This window comes from Amblyomma maculatum, chromosome 2 (assembly GCF_055883805.1).
Source record: "Amblyomma maculatum isolate TAMU_Amacu chromosome 2, ASM5588380v1, whole genome shotgun sequence".
In the NCBI taxonomy this organism is placed as follows: domain Eukaryota; kingdom Metazoa; phylum Arthropoda; class Arachnida; order Ixodida; family Ixodidae; genus Amblyomma; species Amblyomma maculatum.
The window spans coordinates 34,739,049-34,758,755 of record NC_139345.1 but is presented as its reverse complement, the minus strand read 5'-3'; the positions used below and the strand labels follow the sequence as shown (position 1 = coordinate 34,758,755).

Sequence of the window (19,707 nt, the reverse complement as noted above, 5' to 3'; positions counted from 1 at the left end):
TTCGGGTAAGTGCCGCAAAGAAAAACCTTATACTAATAGTAACAGGACCGCACACTTATCAATTCACAAAGAATCGAATTTATAGAACATACCGCAAGACAAACAATCATAGCTTGTATACGAGACCAAGAAATATTAGTACAGTAGCGTGGTTTTTTGGGCTTGTTGGTACATGATTCCAATACACTATAGCGCAGCAAAAGACGAGGACACAAGAGCGAGAGACGAACACCACGAAATAGAGACGAACACCATTGAAATATTAGTACAACACTTAAAAAGGAATTGATTGCGAAGAGTAGATATCTATCAGTCTTAGCAGATAAGTGAATCCCAAAGGGTTCTTGCGGTATATTAATACACGTTATTCCATTTAATGATCTAGTCCCTTGTGTGACCCCCTTTATTTACCCCCTCCCCACAACACACACATAATAATGCCATTCAGGTGATTTCTGCTTCTCTGACGACTTCCTCTCCACTCCTCCGCTGACAATGCCCTATCACTGGGGCATCTCGTCATGCCATACAATCAGCAAGGCATAATGTTTTTTTCGCTTGCTGCAGGCGCTTCCTGTCCAGGCCACATGTGAGCGAACCAAGGTTTTCGCCTGTAAAAGATCGTCGACATAAGCCTTTAGAACCAGGCCTGAGAACCTATACCATGGCCGCTCGATGGAAGCGCATCGTACCTATACATCATCTATAGCCAGCCAGCTGTTGGCTGATGATGATGATGATTGCCTTAGTCACAATGGTGCCAATGGCACATTTCTACGATGAGTGACTGGCCAGAGTGTTTTGCAGACACAAACAACACATTTATGAACAAGGAGCGATATCGGCTGATCGCTAGTGTATAATTTCCTCTTTCTTTCGGTTTCTTCGAGCACATATACATTGCACGTATATAATCCTTATCGCCACCGCAAGAGTTGGCTTGTCAGAGTTATCACCGACGGTGGCGCACTGCGAAATCAGTTAATTTTTTTTTTTTTTTCAGGCGGCCCATACGATAATATTTTGTGCCTGCGTACAAACTAAAAAAAAAAAAAAAAGAAAAAAAAATAAATCTGAGTCAAGTGACACCGTAGCTCCATTGGGTAAAAAGGAAATGGTGTCGAAGAAAGTGAAGACGAACGAGCTTCGCGCGCCATTGCATCGAAAGAACGCCTAGGAACAGACTCGCTGGCACGCGTAAGAAGAATATGCGTAAGTCGTGTTTTATCAGCTCTTACCCATATCCTCTGGCATAGATGCGTATGCGCGGGCATCCTGAAACACGTGACACACCTAGCTGCATTTCCCACTGTTTTTAAGTGTATGGAAAGACTCCTGCGGATGCGCTTGAATTAACACGTCTTCATACGATGTTTTCTGGGCAATCCATAGCGCAAGGAACCAGGTCATCAGCTTGGCCAATGCACTCAAATCTGAGAGTTCGCGTGTCGCAGGGACGTATTTATAAAGCGGACAGTCCTCCCTCCCTCCCTCCCTCCCTCCCTCCCTCCCTCCCTCCCTCCAAGGCGAGAAACTTAGAGCAGAAAACGATGCTAAACAGTATTTTTTGTCGAAAAGAAGTACACGGCTCAAATGAAAACCCACTGGCCGCCGCCTCCAAGAGTAACTCACGAGTTCACTCCTAAACTGTCCGTCTTTCTAAAAATGGCGATACCTCATTCCGACATTCCGGCGACATACCTCATTTCGGCGATACCGACAAGGTAGAACTGAACAGCCATGCTAGGCTCATATATTTCATTGCTGTTATACGACTGGGCCCTTAACCATACCATGCTTCCTCATTTCCGCCAGAGCGTGCGCGCGCTCTATGGCGATTTAAACTCAGTACTGTGCTGCATGCGGCAGATTTGTGGGAATCTCTTGAAGCAAGCACCCAAGAAGAGAGTTTTGGGGGAGGCTCTCATTTGCGCGAAAACAGTTATCGAATTTTTCTAGTGGGAGAAAAAAAGGGGGTTGTGGGTGAATTTTGTGCGAAGAATTATTCCCTTCAAACTTCGTGCTCTCAAAGTCCCATCATATACGAGTTGTCCGTTCACTTTCAGATGTGTATACAGGTGCAGTAATAAGTAAAACAGCACGCGAGATGTGGCCGAACTAGGCAAAACTAAAGCAAAAACTGCATGCCAGTGCGCTCTATCAGCAGATGCGCAGCAGAGAGCGAGGAGGCGTCGGTATACGTCTGGCTGACCCATCTCGATGATCTGATGCTTGTTCACTGAGATGAGAGAACGACAGAAGCAAAATCACAACGGGGCCAGCGAGCTATAGAACTCTCGCATCACCCACACAGCCTCTGCTGCCAGCGGAACCGCACTGCGCAAGTCACCGTCTCTGAAAATAATGAATGTGGCTTTGCAGTGGCGCAACGAGAAAACGAACGTACAAAAAAAAAAAAAAAAACGCAAAGCAGCCGCAAATTGGAAGAGCACGACAGTCTCCGATGACGACAGGCAGACTGTCTGAGCTGGACCTTTTTCCACGCGCTCGGCTTTTCTCATTTCATTTAACGCCGATAGTATTTTGTACCACGGCGTGTATATTTTGCTTCGCCGCTTGTTGGAGTAGGGCTGTCATTGTCAACTACGAGGTCGTCATTTGCCTAAGGGACACAGCAGGAAAGTCTGTAACGTAGCACAGTACAGAAAACAGTTCCCACGTATAATCAGTATGCTACAGGCCATCAACGGACCTATAGTTTCCCATTGGTTTCTCTGCGCGTCTCGCGTGCTCACTTTCGGTTTCGTGCGGGAAAAAAGCGTGGAATTTCCTCAACGGAGCACTATACTTTGGAAGTTTCTCTTCGTTTGAAAAGTTGATATGTCATCGTCTTGCTTACGATTTCGATCGAACCCCTCAGTGACACTAACTAAACCCAACTTCGTTAGTTAAAGAAGTTGCTTATAATTTTAGTTAATTGTATAATTAAGCTATTACCGTATAATACGTCCGCTGCAGCTGACACTTTGTGTCCCCGGAAAAAAGTTTTTCTGTAGAAGTTCATATATTTAGGCATTTTTGAAATTATTAGCAAAAACAGCCGGTATGTTGACTGATGGTGCGCTCCGTGCCATGGTGTAATTTTGTTTATCCGGCCGGAGTGCAGCTGAAGCACAGACCGCCCTCGTTAAAGTGTGCGGAATGCTTTAGCTTTCCATTGTACAGGCAACGCGACGTGCATCAGAACGGAAACGGCGTGCTCCGAGGACAAACTGTGCAGCTGCATGGAAGCTGTGCTATATAGTAGGCGTCGTTCTAGTCCTACCAGTCCTGCTGCGTTGTTGTGCTGCACGCGCTCAGTGCGTGGGCAACGTTGTAGTCATTCTGGCGTTCTTTTTTTTTTTTTTCTTTTTTTTTTCGCCTGCAGATTCTTCACAGCCACCACCCCACCTGCTCGCTCGGTACGTCCGCAGGCGCACCCATTTACGTAACGCTCTGCGAGAACTTTCATAGCACGCCTACAGATATCCGCCTGCTCTCTCTGTAGTACATATTGTCTCTCTTCATCCGATATGTACCACAGAGTTGCTTTCGTCACCCCTCTGGAAATAATGAATCTGGATTTGCAGTGGCACAACGAGGAAGCGAACCTACAAAAAAAAAAAAAGGGGGGGGGGGGGGGGGGGCTGAATAAGAATGACCGAATTGAACACCAAACTAAGCTATAGATGAATTGAAATTAATTGTGATGCGCTTAACATTCGAAGTCTTAAAATCAGATTACTGAATACGATGTGTACGTAACGCTGTGCGGTACCCAGTCAACCATTAACATCTATAAAAAGTCTAAGCAATATTTTTCTTCTATCCGAGTGTTTCAAGATGCGGGATCGAATCCCGGCCTCGGCGGCCGCTTTTCCATGTAGGCGACAAGCAAGGCGCTCGTGTGCACGCGCTATGTGAGTGCACGTTAAAAGTGGTCGAAATTTCTGGATTCCTCCACTAAGGCATCTCTCATAGCCTGAGTCGCTTTGGGACGTTAAACCTCACGAAACCAAACCTATTTTTCTTCAACGTTTAGACATATTATGATATCTACAGTTGTGCATGACATACGCATGTACTGTGCAGGGCGAAATGCCGCGGATCTTAAAATTTCAGTTACGTGCCACAGACATTACCAGTGAATATTCAGGACCTCGCTCATATATCCAGCTTATCTTTGGTCCATATGCTGTGTACCATGCAACGGAAACTATTTTCCTCAAGGTGAACTAAGAACGTATAATGCATAGGGTATGTCATTATAGCGGGTTGTGCAATCCGATCACCTAATGTATATACCAACAATTCAATTAATTGAAATTGCTTTCGAACATAGAATCGTAGACGTGCATTGTAATTGTACAGGTGAAATCGCTAGGTGCACCGACTCGGTGCTCTGGCGATCCCACTTCGGCTTCAACTGGTGGCGGACACCAACAGCGGAGAAAAAAAATCACTGCGGCGAACGTGGTTACGCCGGTAACTCCTGCGAAAACACGCTCAACTTAATTCACAGCGTTGGTATTTATGTTGGTCAATTTTCAGTTGACACAGGTTATGTTTGGGTGTGACCATCGAATTGGGCGTGGTCCGTTATACTTATCAATTTTGGTCCAATTTGGCCGAAGTCAATTTTCGGGTGACGCGGGTCAAATTTTGGTGTGACCATCGGAGTGCTCGCGGTCGACTGCACTTGGATATCGATTTTAGGTCTAATGTGGCGGACGGAGGTCGGTGACCCGGGCCAAATTTTGGGGGTGACCCTGGCCAACTTTAGTAGTATCTGTAGAACTGGGTGCGGTCCATGAATACAAATTTTTACGCTGCAGAGAAATCCAGAAAATTCAGCGGCGGTGTTGGGAGCGAAAAATCACTGGCATGACCAGACACGTGATTGATCAGTCGGGTTGGCTGACGTCACGCGACCACACGGCTGATCTGGCAGTAGCCGCCTACTCGGGCCTCTTTTTATTGCGAAAGCTATACTACTCTAGGTTTCGAGCCTTCAGCGTAGCGCGGTGGTAGCCACGTCTTACCCACGTGACGCTTTGACGTCACACCCCACGTGACACTAGGGTGAGAGCTGAGCTACCAACTCAAGCGGTCGGCTTAGCGCGGCGGTAGCCACGTCTTACACACGTGACGCTGTGACGTCACACCCCACGTGACACAAAAGCGAGAGATATGGGCACCCAACTCAAGCGGTCGGCGCGGCGCGGTCGGAGTCGCGGCTCAGTTGGCAGGAGCTGCCAAATTGGGTCTCTCGTTTCACATGGGACAGTTATGTCAGAATCAGCCTGCTAGGACACTGGCATTCACATTACCCCTATAGGCCACTAAGGCACGTTCATACGGCTTGGTTAAAGCGGGGCTTTATATGTGGGCTGAGGAAGAAGAAAAAAGAGAAGAAGAACGCTCGGTCACCCGCAGCTAATGCCTTCGCTCAACATTCGGTTCAGCAGCGTTGAGCTCTTTAATTTTTTCATATGGGAGGGTGATATCCGAACCAGCCTACCAGGATCGTTGCATTCACGTTACCCCTAGACCACATAGGCACGTTCACATGGCTTGGTTGAAGCGGGACTTCATACGTTGGAACAGATGCTTTTTACACCAGACAAGTTCTGGTGCAATCACTGAACTGAACAAGGTCCATGATACTTGGTTAGTTTGACCTAATTTGGCCGAGGACAATTTTGGGTTGAGCTGGGCTAGCTTTGTTAATGAACATCGAACTGAGCGCGGTCTGATTGCACTTTGTTGCGGCAGTACCAACGGCTAGCTTGTATGCTTGTATATTGCTGTTGTTCTCCATGACACTACCTTGCATGTAACTTCCGTGCGTTTTAGTTTCTTCAGATTATTGCCTGTTTATACTGTTTAGTAGAGTAATGATATTGGCTCGTGAAAAGTGTCCGGCAGGACTCCTTTTTCAAGGTCTCCTCTACACGATGCTTCACTTGCGTGGAATTCGAGTCGAGCTAAGCTTTGCTCTGAAGATGTCGAGAAGCCGAAGCTGGGGCAACGTCATTTTGGCTTTTTAAAACTCTGGGTGGTCTAGAAAAGACGTAGCTGCCTTGATTCTCTCCTTTGGAGGGTGCTGTTCTTCGCCACTGCAATTTAGCGAGCCATTTTTTTGAGTTCACGACTGCGCTGATAAACAATCCCGATGTTTGCATTTGATTAATTTCCTTGATGTCCAACCTAAACCTCAATATAGGAGAGGGTGATGAGCGGGTCGGTTTGGCCGCGGCGGCCACGTTTTAATGCAAACTAGACGCAAGGCCTCGGTGTGCTGTCGGATCTTAGTGTATACGTAATAGAATGCCCTGTAATCGAAATTATCCGAGCCCTACTCTGCTGCGTCTCTCATTGCCAATGCAGCTTTGGGCCGTTAAACCACCCAAAATTCTAAAAATAAGCGATGGCAGTTTGCTCTCTACTATCTCGTAGATGCATGTCATAGTGGTTTGCAAAAAAAAAAAAAAAAAAAAAAAGCTCATTCTAACCTGAAAGCAGAGTCATAAAATTTCGAATCGCATTTTGGAAATTTTGGTTTCTTTTTTTTTGTTTTTCCCTTTTTTCTTGGCTGAAAAATAAAATAAGAATAAAACGTTCAGGCCTCCACATGCATCTACTAGAGAGCTGAGAATAAGTAATATAAAAAAAATAGTGTGTTTAATATAGACAAAATATTTGCAGGAGCAAGGTCTCGGCCGCGGCAGACACAATCTACTACTATAGAACTCCTCTAATTATCCAGGTAATAACTAAAGCTGACTAAATAACTTTTTAATAATCGAAGTTCAGTAGTCGTAATTGGGAGCTCAAAGCCGTGAACAATGCTATGTCGTGTCAGTTTTTCAAAAGAAATTTTCGGAAGTCCTGCTGCACTGTAGTCCTGCAGCGTGAGGAAATCCGACGCATTTTCTTTTTTTTTTTTTTTCCTGTAAGAAACCGAAACTGAGCACAATGAATGAATGAAAACTTTATTTCCACCGAAAAGGAGCCCATCATCTCCCGCCCCCGGCACGCAGGCCGGGGAGCAGGTCAGGAGGGCCCCGCAGGCTGATGTCAGGTGAGGTTACAAGCACTCTTCACGGCCTCAGCCGCCAGGCGGGTCGCGTGCCGCTGAACGGTGGGATCTCCGCTCCGCAGCCAAACCTCCCAGGCTTCTCTACTATCAATGTTAATGCCGGCGCCTGGGGAATCGGCGCACTGCCATATTATATGATCTAGCGTGCCTTTTTGTCCGCAATTTTTACATTTAGAATCTTCTTCCTCCCCGGTCTGTGTTAAGAAAACCCAGACAGGGCAGATGTAGTTATCGGCTTGTAATCGCCTCCAGATGCGTGCTTCATTGTTAGTGAGAGACCGATCTGGGGGAGGGTATACTTTTCGATCTAATTTGTAAGATTCTGTGATCTCATTGTATGTGATAGCGCAATCTTTAATTCCCTTGCATTCGAGCTGTTCTACCGCTGCCCGGTGGTAGAGATCTCGGGCCAGCAGGTGCGCAGCTTCGTTGCCAGGGACAGATTCGTGTGCTGGTATCCATATGATGGATATGGTTCTAGTAATGGGATTTGTGAGAAGAATCGTCTTGGTCTCCTCTGAGATCCGTCCTTTTGCAAAATTCCAGACAGCCGCTTTTCTGCCGCTGATTATAGTTTTGGCCTGTGTACCAGTGCATGCGAGCGCTATTGCGACCTTTTCAGCTGTACTAGTGTCACGGGTGCGTGTTGAGGCCGCAATTTTAGGTGCACCTTCTCCATTTACTACTGCCGCCGACACAGCTGCTCCGTGTCGTCCGCATGATGCGTCTACATACACAACTTAATCGACTGCTTCGCGTTTCATTCTTTTAGCGATGGCTTTGGCTCTGTGTTCTCTGCGTTCTTTGTTGTAGTCTGGGTGCATGTTTCGAGGTAAGGGTGGTACCAGTATGTGTTCCCTTATGTTGGGTGGGATAGATGTTTTCGTCTGTGGGCCTCTGTCTGATTGGAGTCCGACCCAGTCTAGAATGGCTCTGCCTGTCTCCGTCTGACTTAGTCTTTCCAGTTGAGAGATTCTGACAGCTTCAGTGAGCTCTCGCCATGTATTATGAATCCCCATTTTCTCCAGCTTCTGTGTTGATGTGGAGACAGGAAGTCCTAGTGCCGTTTGACGCATTTTCGAATTATGACGTGGATTTTTTCACGTTCTGTCTTTTTGAGATTGAGAAAAGGTGTGGCATAACATATGCGACTGATGATGTAGGCCTGTGTCATTTTGAGTAGACTACGTTCCTTGAGACCGTGTCCTCTAAGCGCTACTCTTCTGAATATGCCCGTAGCTTGGGCTGCGTAGTTCTCCAATTTTTTTATAGTGTTTGTGTTCTGACCTCTTGCTTGGAGGATTATTCCTAGGATTCTAATTTCCTCTACTTGTGGAACTGGGTAGTTTTCAACATTTATCCTTATGTCTGCTTTATTCTTCTTATATTTGGGGTTGTAGATGAATAGTTCTGACTTTTGCGGCGAGCAGGATAGACCGCGTTCCGCAGCGTACTCAACCACCTTATTTGCGGCAGCCTGGAGTTTGTTCTCTATTTCTGCGTCGCTACCTTTATTTATCCAGAGATTTATGTCATCTGCGTACATGCTAAATTTTAAGTCCGGTATTTGCTTTAGTTGTGCTGGTAGCCCCCTCATAGCAATGTTAAATAGAAAGGGAGACAAGACAGAGCCTTGTGGCGTTCCCTTACTACCCAAGGTGATTGTGGGTGATTTGGCGTTTTGAAAGCTCATGGTGACTTCTCTGTTAGTGAGAAAATCTTTTATATAGTTATAGGTTCTGATTCCAACCCCAACTTCTTGGAGACCTTCGAGCACTGCCTTATGCTTGACATTGTCGAAGGCTTTGGTTAGGTCAAGTCCGAGAATAGCCTTTGTATCTGAAGATTCATGTGTTATGATATCGTATCTAAGTCTGAACATCACGTCCTGTGTGCTTAGCCCCGGCCTGAAGCCCACCATTTCGTGTGGCCAGAGGTTCTCTTGATCCATGTATTTGGTAAGTCTCGTCTGAATAACGCGTTCCATTAGCTTTCCCACGCACGAGGTCAGTGATATGGGTCTTAGGTTTTCTAGTTTTGGCGGCTTTCCCGGTTTGGGTATGAGGACTATACTGGCATTTTTCCATGCCTGCGGTAGTTGTCCAGTCTCCCATACCTTATTCATGTATCCTGTCAGGGCTGTGATTGACTCGTCGTCTAGATTTCTGATAATAGTGTTCGTGATACCGTTAGGTCCTGGGGCTGATCTTGTCTTTAATCCAATAATCTCAGCTCGGACTTAAGCCCTGGTGATAAGTCTAGGTTAGGTTTCCCTCATATGCTGGTAACGTTTCGGTTTCCGTTTGTCCGATGTAGATTTCGATTAATTTACTCATCAATTGTTCGTCCGAGCCTTCGAAAGCATGCTTAACTTTAGTTTGATTTACGTTGGCTTGTGCTTTAGATTTTTCCGGATCGACCATGTGTCGTGGAATGTTCCATGTTTTGGAGAGGCTCATGCCTTGTTCCATTTCATCACATCTGCAGTTTTGTTCATTTAGTTTGATGGCGTATGTTTCCATCTCTTTATTATGTCGAGCTAGTGCTCTCCTAATATGGTTCCATCTTTGTGTTTTTAGGCTTTTCTCTAGGTCCTGTTTCTTGTTCCACATGTTTAGGAGTTTGCTATCGATACTCGGCGGTGCATCTTCGTCTTCTAGAGTGACTGTTGCTTCCTCCGCATGTTTCTTAGCGTTTGTGACCACTTAATTATATCGTCGATTTTCTCAATTCCCTCGGTCTCTCGTATTTGCCTAAATCTTTCCCATTCCGTGATTTTGGGTTGTTTGGGTTTTCTAATTTTGATTCCTTTTCCTAATGTGAGTGCAATAATAAAGTGGTCACTACCTAGGTTTTGCTCGGTGTTTTTCCAGTCCGCTGTACTTACATTCTTATAAGGTCAGGTCGGGGGTGCATTTGGATCATTGTGCAGGGTGAGTCCTAGTGTTTGCATGTCTTCCCATAATTGTCTGGCCTTAGGATCCTGCCGATTGTACCCCCATTATTCCTGATGGGCTGCGTTAAAGTCACCGGCTATGATAAGCGGGTTATTTCCTGCGATCTTTAGGGCTTTTCGGAATAGGGCTTGAAACCTAACTTTCCTTTGCTTCGGAGTGCTGTATATGTTCAAGAGAAAGATACTCTTTCGGTCTTTTCTTCGAGTGATGATTTCAGTTAAAACTTCAGTTAAATTGGGCGTGGTCCGTTACACTTGTCAATTTTGGTCCAATTTGGCCGAAGTCAATTTTCGGGTGACGCGGGTCAAATTTTGGTGTGACCATCGGTGTGCGCACGGTCGACTGCACCTTGGATATCGATTGACTATACAAGAAATGCGTAGGAAGTAACGTAACGTTGCAGTAACGTAACGTTCTAGTAAAGTTGTAGGAAGCTCGGTGCAGAAGTGACGCCTGGTGGTGACGTACGTAATGCAATGGCATCGGCGCCAAATTCGAACTGCCTGCTCTACCGCTTTACCGCAATGGTTGGCCTTTCTCTTGCAAGAAGCAGCGATTTTCCAAGTTCTGGAGGAAGCTGGTATAGGCTCTGATTTCCAGCGCATGGTCAGAGCTCAATACCCCAGGCCAGTTCCCCAAGCGTGCCTGATCGTACTTTAGCGACTTTCGAGGTGGGCCGTGGAGTTCGGCAGGAATGCCCACTATCCTGCTCTCTGCGAGCTCTCGTTCTAGCCTCTACTTTCTCGGTATAGATCGGTCGATTCACATTGCGACCAGGCTTCCCACCAGCTCCCATCTTCGCCTATTCGGACGACCTGACCATTCTCGTTCAGGATGAGACACGGTCTCTTTCGTTCTACTACAGGGCCAGTGGCTAAGGTCAGCAGGTTGGAGTGCCACCTTGTATTTTACGCACCACCCAGTCTACAGCCCGCTCAGTCTTCCCTTGAAGGCTGAAGTCCGCCTTTTAGGGTTCTATTTCATCTCCGAAAAGCTGTCAAGTACCAATTGATCCATGGTTCAAGAAAAGGACGAGACCAGTGTCGCGTTCGGTCCCTGGCCGGACGCCGAGCGCGGCCGTGTAGCGTTTGGTTCCTTGCCGGACGCCGAGCGCGGCCGGGCAGCGGGCAGGAAGGAACTGAGACTTGCCCCGATCCCGGCACAATAACAACAACCCTTTATTTCACGCAAACAACACCTTTATATAGCAAGCACACATGTGACCAGTGACGTCACGGACAGACAATGTTTCAGACGCGGCACAGGCGCTATCAGCACAACCAGGTTGCGGGACTGAGAAGCACTTGTGTCCACTCACGGCTCTGGCCACCATAACGAGGTTTCTCCTGTTCTCTTTGCTGACCTATCTCTCGGTGTAAAACCGTTGTCGGCACGGACGAAGCTCCACTTGGAAGGGATCTTTTTTCGTTTCCTGTGGGGCGGAGTTCATGACAAGGTCACAAGGTCTATGATGAACTGCCTGGGGATAGGAGCGGACTTGGCATCCGTGACATAAGCGTTGTAGCCGTAGCCCTGCACATCAGGTGGACACAAATGGTGTTGAGCTCGGACATGCTTCTTACTCGCAGTCTGACATCGTATTTTCTTTGAACTCGACTCTGCCTTTCCAGAGGAAGTACTCTCGTTGCGTGCCACGGTCGGGCTTTCCATCACACTTCTACGCATATGCAGCCGGCTCCCTTAAGCGTCTCTGTTGTTAAGATTCGCCACCGCCATGTGCGACAACCGACGCTGCCGCAGCGTAGCATATCAGGCAAAGCAGCGAGCGTTTCGGCCATTTCAGTGCCGTCCGGCTGGCCGCTGAACGTTTCCTCCTGCGGGCGTGTCTCGGCACGCCGAAGTTACAGGCGCCGTAATGTGTGTGCGTGCGTGTGTGCGCAAACCATGGTGCAAACGCTGGCCAAGCCCGGCGCTCGAGAGAGAGTGCGTCGCCCTCGCTCGTCTGCTGGAGGTGGAGGAGATTTCTGTCGCGCTACCGACGATTGAGTCTCTCGTCTTGTTTGAACACGAAGTTTCTCCCTTTCCTTCTGAACTGACAAGCGTATAAAAAGCAGCGGCAGACACCGCTGCGAGAGAGACTACTTGAGACGCCGTAGATACGACGCCAGACACTAGCTGTGTGTGTCAGTTTTCTCTCCGGGCAAGCTTTTCTGCCCGTTCCATGATGTATTAAACGTTTGTTTTGTTAGAAGACGCCTCGTCTTCGCTGGGACCGTTGATGCCGTCCGCCGAGCCACGGAGCCGCCAGGCCAATGCTACCGATGGGGCCGCGAGCCGCATGTAACTGGCGTCAGCGGTGGTTTGAACCACGCGAACCCCAAATCTAACAACTGGTGGCAGCGGTGGGATGAGCCACGCGAGCCCTAAATCTAACAACTGTGACGCGGAGATCGGCGTAGTTTCGGCTTTTCTTAAGAAATTGGTTAGGCTGCTCACCCATACGCATCTGCATCATATCCGCCGGCACGAACTCTCTGATGTTAAGCCTAGCTGGTGGTACATAACTGTACATAACGGCGGAGATTTTGGAAACAAGCAGGGCCTCCTACATATGTACTGTCTTGCCAGGGGATTCCTTCCCATCAAAGGAAGGCGCTTACACAGGCGAGATTGCGATAAACTTGCCCGTTATGTGGTGGTATAGAGGCCTCTGTGTACATTTTCACAGTGCCATTTTCCCAAAGCCCTCCTCCATCATATAGCTGACTTCTTCCAGATTCCGGGTGTACCGTATCAGACTGTGCGACACCTGAACACGTTGCCAGACCGAGACGTCGACCAGTTCATCCTCTTGCTCATCGAGTGCTCGTAGAGGTTTCACCTGCAGCGGGTGTGCCGCCTCGGCAGGCAGAACTGTTTTCGCGGAGCTTTATAGTACCAGTGTCGACCGTCTGAAATTTTTTCGGTCACGGATGGAACACTTTGTTTTGCTGTGATTTTATTGCGCAAAATGGTTGCCTCTAGTCGGGCCTTTCGAGCTCTCGCTAAGGTTCTACGCCTCGTTGCCACGACGGTCAGACAGGCCGCTTTTGCGCTTGGTGCAGTCCATTCTTGTATGCAGCACCGCGCGACGGTCCCTATTCCTTGGTAGGGTCCTCACATCTAACAAAAAATACGCTTCCCCGATTGGATGAGTGACGAGTTGCGAGTGACTCTGAGGCACGGCATTTTCAAGAACCAAGTCTCATTCCCATCTGACAACGGTAACAGCTACTGAGGCCAAAGAATGCATACGATGTGCTACAATATACCACCTGCAGTTCGAACTGAACGCCCTACGTCACTTACCCGAGCTTGCGGTCAGTTTCGGTTTCGTACGAAAAAACGCGTTGGGTCTTCTCGCGCTGCAGAGCTTCAGCAAATGAGTTTTTATTCGTTTTAAAAAGTAATATAGTGTTACGTGACAATAGAATAATCTTGTTCACGGCTTCGAACTCCCCGATGGGACTAATAACCCAACTGTGATAAATAAAAGTAATTAGCTGATAATTAGAAGAGTTAAGCAGATTGTCTGCCCCGGCAGTGAGTTTTTCCTGCAAGTACTTTCTCCTATTTTGAACCCACATTATTTTTCAAAACTGCTTAGTCTTCTCTGAAACACCCTGCATATAGCTACGTTAATGCTGCCCAGTGCCTGTTCTGATGTGATTTTTCAGTGTGGTTGTGTTTTGATAGTTATTGTGACAGTTCCAGGAAACACTCTAGGCATACCGCCATATGCTGACCATAAAATTTATAGCGTCTGTGTGATGCAATAGGGCTTGATTATGTTATCGTAGTGTCTGGGGAGTTTGCTACTCATTTCCAAAGCATCACGCTTTAGGGCTCCTGTCCTCATGTATGGCCATTATCTAATGCTTGGTGCAATCTATGCAGGGAGGACAGAAAGTGAGGCTTGGGGAAGATGAAAGAAGTTGGAACAAAGAAGCTAATAATAAGAGAAATAGTGAGCATCTAGGTAGGATTGGGAGATAAATGAGTCCGTGCTGTCACGGCCGCTCGATGGAAGCGCACTAGGTGCGGCCTGCTACGTCGCCCGAAACCGGCGGGAGGCGCCTACTTCCTGTCGCCACCGCCGCGGCGCCACCGTTCGGGGACAGCCGCGCGCGGAGAGCTGCGCCTGGCTGCGCTTTGAGGGAGGCGTCGGCGTGGTAGAAGCCTTTTATTTTAAGGATATAAGAGCTCCGCTTCGCACAATTTGGCAACAAGCATTAGTATATACTGTCATGTCTAGTGTGACCATGTCAGCACTTAGCGCTTGCTCGGCAAGGATGTATACTGGAGTGTACCCCGAAAAACTTATAGTGACGGTGGTTCAAGGCCACTCGGTTGGAGAGCTCGCATTACCGTGATGTTGCATTCGGATCCAGTTGTTCGTCACATTAAAATGTGACCCGGCTGTGAACAATTCGAAGCTGTTCAGCTGCCATGGTAGTCTAATGCATAACCACTTGATTAACTATGTCGCAAATTCCGTGTGTCATTTTCACACCGTTTACTCATTCCTGCATACAGCTTTTATACACAAATTGATGTCAACCTGTTCTAAGTTGCCAGCGCTATCCAATAAAAAAATCTCCTACTATGAGCAACCTCTGTGAAAATGCGACATGTAACCAACCTTTCTATCTCATTGTGACACATTTTATAGTGGAAATATGAAGATGTTTATTAGGTTAAACCTAGATGATAACCTGGGATCTTCGACTCAGTTGGAGACCTTAAACTTTGTACGCCAGAACGCTATCCGTCGTGGCTTCCCGCATTTTGCATGACCGGACAAAGTAAGCGCGCTTGATAGAGCCGGACTGCCTCAAGGTGCTACGTATCTGCGCCGAAAGTTTTTATTACTATTTTTATTAGCTGCTCGCAAACCCGTAAAATTTTGCTGGTTCGTAATTTTCAATGGCAGAACGCGCATCGAGTGTTGCTGTTGTGAAACTCTTAGCTTTGATCCAAAGAATGTTCACGCGTCAGAGCGCAACTGCAGCCGAGATTCAGCGAGCAGTCGAGTACGCTTATTTAATGGCCACACAAAAAAGGAAGAAAATCACCAATCGCAGACGGAAAACCTTTCTTGAGAGAGGTTTATCGCCGGACCTCTTCAGACTTCATCATCATGAAGGCGCTCGTAAGCTGACAATGCTTGATTACTTCATTTGCGAGGTACATCAAGCCTCCATTGTCCCTGGTTTTCATTAACCCGTAACTGGTCCAGTTGACTCATATTTCCTGCAACAGGCTCTTGCTCGACTGACATGTCGCCTCAAAACCATTACCAAATATCGCATAAATTAAGCAACAACCTGGTAGCGATAAACAAAACTTGGGGTTCTTAAGTCTCCTTGAGGAGCCTCGTTAGAGTGCCCGCACTTTGCTACCTGCTTATTCACCGTATCCCGTAATTGCTGCCTCTGTCGCATATCATTAGAATGCAGCCTTAAGCCACCGCATTATATGAAATAGCACTCTACACATATCTATATAAAGCCCCTCTTTACCGAAGCCGTACGAACGTGCGCTATAGGAGTATATATAGTGTGCCTGACTTGGGATCTAAGGGTCCCGCTTTCAATAATTCCCATTTCATCCTTACATCTTACTTACTCTCTCTCTCTGGTTTGGCAGCTCCTGCCACATTGAACATGTCATGGGTTCTCATTGCGCCAAAGGAGTCTGGTCATATCACCAACTAAAGTGCCTATTACCAGAGAGGTTCTTTCCGACTTTTCGCCGACAGAGCAGGCGCCGGATTTTCTGTGGAACGTGCCTTTTCATTTTATCGCATCAGCTCAAACAGTCTCAACAGTATAAACAAATGTTGTATGCACAGGCTCCTTTACTTGCAAGGCCACTAAGACTAGCGTGGCAAAATTTATAACAAATTGCATGCTTATATATATATAAAAAAAACCGTTCGTATTTCTTTCTGATATGTTCTCACAACATAACCTGCGAGAAAAACTTCTGGTGCTACCTCATCGTGTTCATCTGCTTCACAACACATCGTTAAAAATCCTAGTTCACTGGCCAGCTCCCTGATAACTAAATAGGTTAAGCAACGTGACGGGAACACAGGAAAGGAGGACGACACAACTAGCGCGGTTGTGCCGTCTTCTTCTCCTGTGTTCCTGTCACGTTGTTTGCACGGGTAACCTATAATTAATCACCAAGTCCAATCTGCTGTCCCTTGTAGCAAATTCAATGGCAGCTGATAGAGCATTATGCTTCAGCATCTGGACTTTTTACCTCAGCGCCGCTTTCATTTCAGAGGAAGCGAGTGCATTTCCACTCCTCGCTGCTGTCTTTGCCTGAAGCGAGCTCAGCAGATAAACTTAGAGGGTCTCTTAAATGTCTCTAAGCGGAGGACGGCAAAAGCCTACCCTTCTCCTATCATTTGCTTCTCATCGTTTACCACAGTTCGTCAAGTCGTCGTTTGATATATTGGTCGTTTCTCAGTCATGATGAGTCTGCCTGCGCAGTCATTGTAGCCCTTATCACTCATAACTAAGCAGGTTACTCATTTAGAATCAGCAATGATCATTACATGTCGTCGTTTCACATATTAGTCATTTCGTAGTCATTAACAGTAATGATGAGTCATGCCTAGCTGTTATAGTCATTACCACACATCGCTAAGCACTTTTACTCATTTCTAATCAATTGCGGTCATTACATGTCGTAGTTTGATATACTGGTCATTACAAATCATATTAGTCATTATTAACCATTATTAGTCATTACCTCTATCAATGTCTATTTATAAATTTTATTGATTACCTATCACCATCAATCATTTTCATTCTTAATCTCCCTCGATCCTTGCACGTCCGCTTTTGCGACTGGCACACCAGTGCACAGATGTGACGCACAGATATTAGGCACAGCTTCTGCGCATAGATTTTCGCTCCATGAGCCTAGAACGGCTGTCGCTTTAAAAAACAAACGCATCCAGTCTCAACGTTAACGTGCTTGCACACGCGCACACAAAAAAGATTGCGTTTACTACGCAGACGCGAGGCGAACGCGCCCAGAAAGGAAGCAAACCGCGCGCTCAGAGTCGGCGACCCCGGCGGCGGCGTGTCCCCGAACAGTGGCGCCCTCAGCAAAAATAGCGGGCGCAACTGTAAACTCCCCAAGGACGCGCTTGCCCATTGACGGCGGCGCGACGCAGCAGGCCGCACCCAGTGCGCTTCCATCGAGCGGCCGTGGTGCTGTTATGGCGCTTCAGGCCATTCTCGAAGTTTAGCGTAGTGCACGCTTGGATGCAAGGTAGAACAGGCATAATATCATGAGAGCCATGCTACCCAGCTCAGTTTTCCTCATAGATGCAGCTCCCGTGGATGTCTGGCATGTGAGAAGTGTATGTCATAACGGTTTTGGGAATGTATCGGAGCCATTTGTTTTTTTTTTGCTAGAGAACAAATAATTCATGTGTGTGCAATGCACTGAATCTGGGTAAAGCATATGCAGTACCAACTATAATGCAACTGAGCTCCTATTTTCTGTTCAAAACAACAGCGAGAAGGACGAGGCACCCGAGCCTGTGATTCCAGATGGTGCCGTCTACATCATCGGTGCCTTTGTCCTGTGCCTGGTAGTTGGAAGCCTGCTCTTCATGGCTTATGTCATGATCTCCGAGAGCGGTCAGTGCACTTTTTATGTCAGAACCATGTGGTCTAGGTATATCGAGCAGATCATTACCGAATGTTGATGCAGCTTATCAGCAGAAGCACTGCAGCCTGCCACCATGCACCTGGAGCACAGTGAAGTCAAAGTCCTGCATGAGTCAATTTACTCTCATACTTGTCTGGTAGGTGCTAGCTTTGCGGTGTAGCTGGAGCACTAAAGGACGTACAAAATAGCACTGAGAGCACTTCGAGCCAGAATGCCAAGGAACTTGGAAAGGTTACGAGAAAAATAATATTGATTCAGAGGAAAGGAAAGGTGCAGTATCTGTCACACTTGTTCTGTGGACACCTGAGCCGCGCTGTAAGAGAAGGGAGGAAGGTTAATTAGGCCTTCAACAGACCAGGAAAAATGTTACGAATTATCCAAAAGTTCAAATTATCGAATGCCACTAAAAAACTTCTGAAAACTGTTTGCATCACGTATTATGGTCATCTATACATATGAAACAAAAGCTAAGCAACAATATTTTGCAGTTTTGTCAAGTGCAGTGTACCAGCCCTTTTCGCGGTATGACAGTAAGAGTGTGGTACCCCTCCACAAATGGCCCTTTACAGTCTGTGCTGTGAAACATCTTCAAAATACAAAGTTTCAGTGTATTTCAAGAGGTGGAGTACCGATTGGATACGAGAGAGAAATACGCACAGGTGCTAGAACAGATTGACGCCATAAAACTAAAATATCAGTGTCTGCAACAGAGTGACAGGCCGATGCGCACGTCAGATGGCAGCGGCGGGATAGCGTGAATTTAAGGGAAGCTAAACAAACTGTGCTGCTAGGCTGTATTTCTGCAATGGGAGACATCCGACTGTCGTCGCATCTGCCATAGTGCGCATGCCTGAGGTGCGCGGAACCCGCTATTCTATGCAATTCATTTTCAGGAAGACATATTTGGATGATCACTGGCTTCATGTGTCATATGTCGACATGAGCCCTTGTTGAGATTAACCGATGTGAACCTGCCCAAGTCCGATTTAACCAGCGTTTGACCTCATAGACTCACGTGTGTGTGTGTCGGCCAGTACCGCTCTCTTAGTTCAAATTATGCAAATTTCTGAATTAACGAGATTTTACTGAATTTGAAGAGTGTAAATCAGTCTCATTTGCATACCCCTGAAATCGGTGAACACTGTGAAATTAACTGGATCAACGGTTGAGTCTGCAAAATAATAACCCAGCTTTTATTTTCTGCAACTAGCATTAATTTAAAGCTCTATAACTTCACAAAAAGCATCATTCAGCCTGCACTGTTTAACCAAAATTCTCCTACAGATGGCTAATTAAAATGAATTTAAATAGAAAATGTTGGTTCATGGTCATCAGACAAATGAAGTAACTGTATACTATGTGATGCTTTTTGGCGACGAATGGAAAGGAACAGCTGCCGAATTACTGCCTGGTACATTCCCCACAATGTGCCTGCTTTACTCCGTTGAAGGCATAGCTGGCACTGTCTGTGAAAGATTAGAGTCATTGACATAGTCCCAAGGTTTGCATAAAGTGTTTTGGACGTGACTATCCGAAGTTAAAAATATGCAGTTATTTTAGAACTATGCTTTAGGTAGATAAAGTTACTGGTGCATCATGTTTTTAGAGGGCTACAGCTGGGAGCTATATTCCACTATATGGAACCGTGTTTTGGCTCTATGGCTGAGGCTGCCTTGCCAGAAAATGCTGCTGCATAGTATGTATAAACGCTTTGGTCAGCTGTATTAACTCAATATCCACAGCCTCATTTCACACAATTGAAATAAAAACCTATGAACTCCTTTCCATTCTCTTTTTTGCAGTGGCAGTTGGAGAGAGGAAATGATGAGCACATACTACTTTGTCTCCATTTGAACAAGTCAATGGCAGCAACTTGAGTGCTTCGTGACTACATTTCTTTCCTTTCTTATGTGCTGGACTGTTGCTTACTTCTGGGATCGGCACTGTCAG

At 46.6% G+C, this 19,707-nt stretch overlaps 1 long non-coding RNA gene across 1 annotated transcript; it reads left to right on the top strand.

Moving 5' to 3' along the window:
* The first annotated feature begins 1,094 nt into the window (after positions 1–1,094).
* On the top strand, positions 1,095–19,693 carry LOC146198335 (uncharacterized). Its single transcript, XR_014704977.1, has 4 exons — positions 1,095–1,212; positions 3,389–3,422; positions 17,602–17,726; positions 19,560–19,693. It is a non-coding gene; the product is annotated as an uncharacterized LOC146198335 (long non-coding RNA).
* The last annotated feature ends 14 nt before the right edge of the window (positions 19,694–19,707 follow it).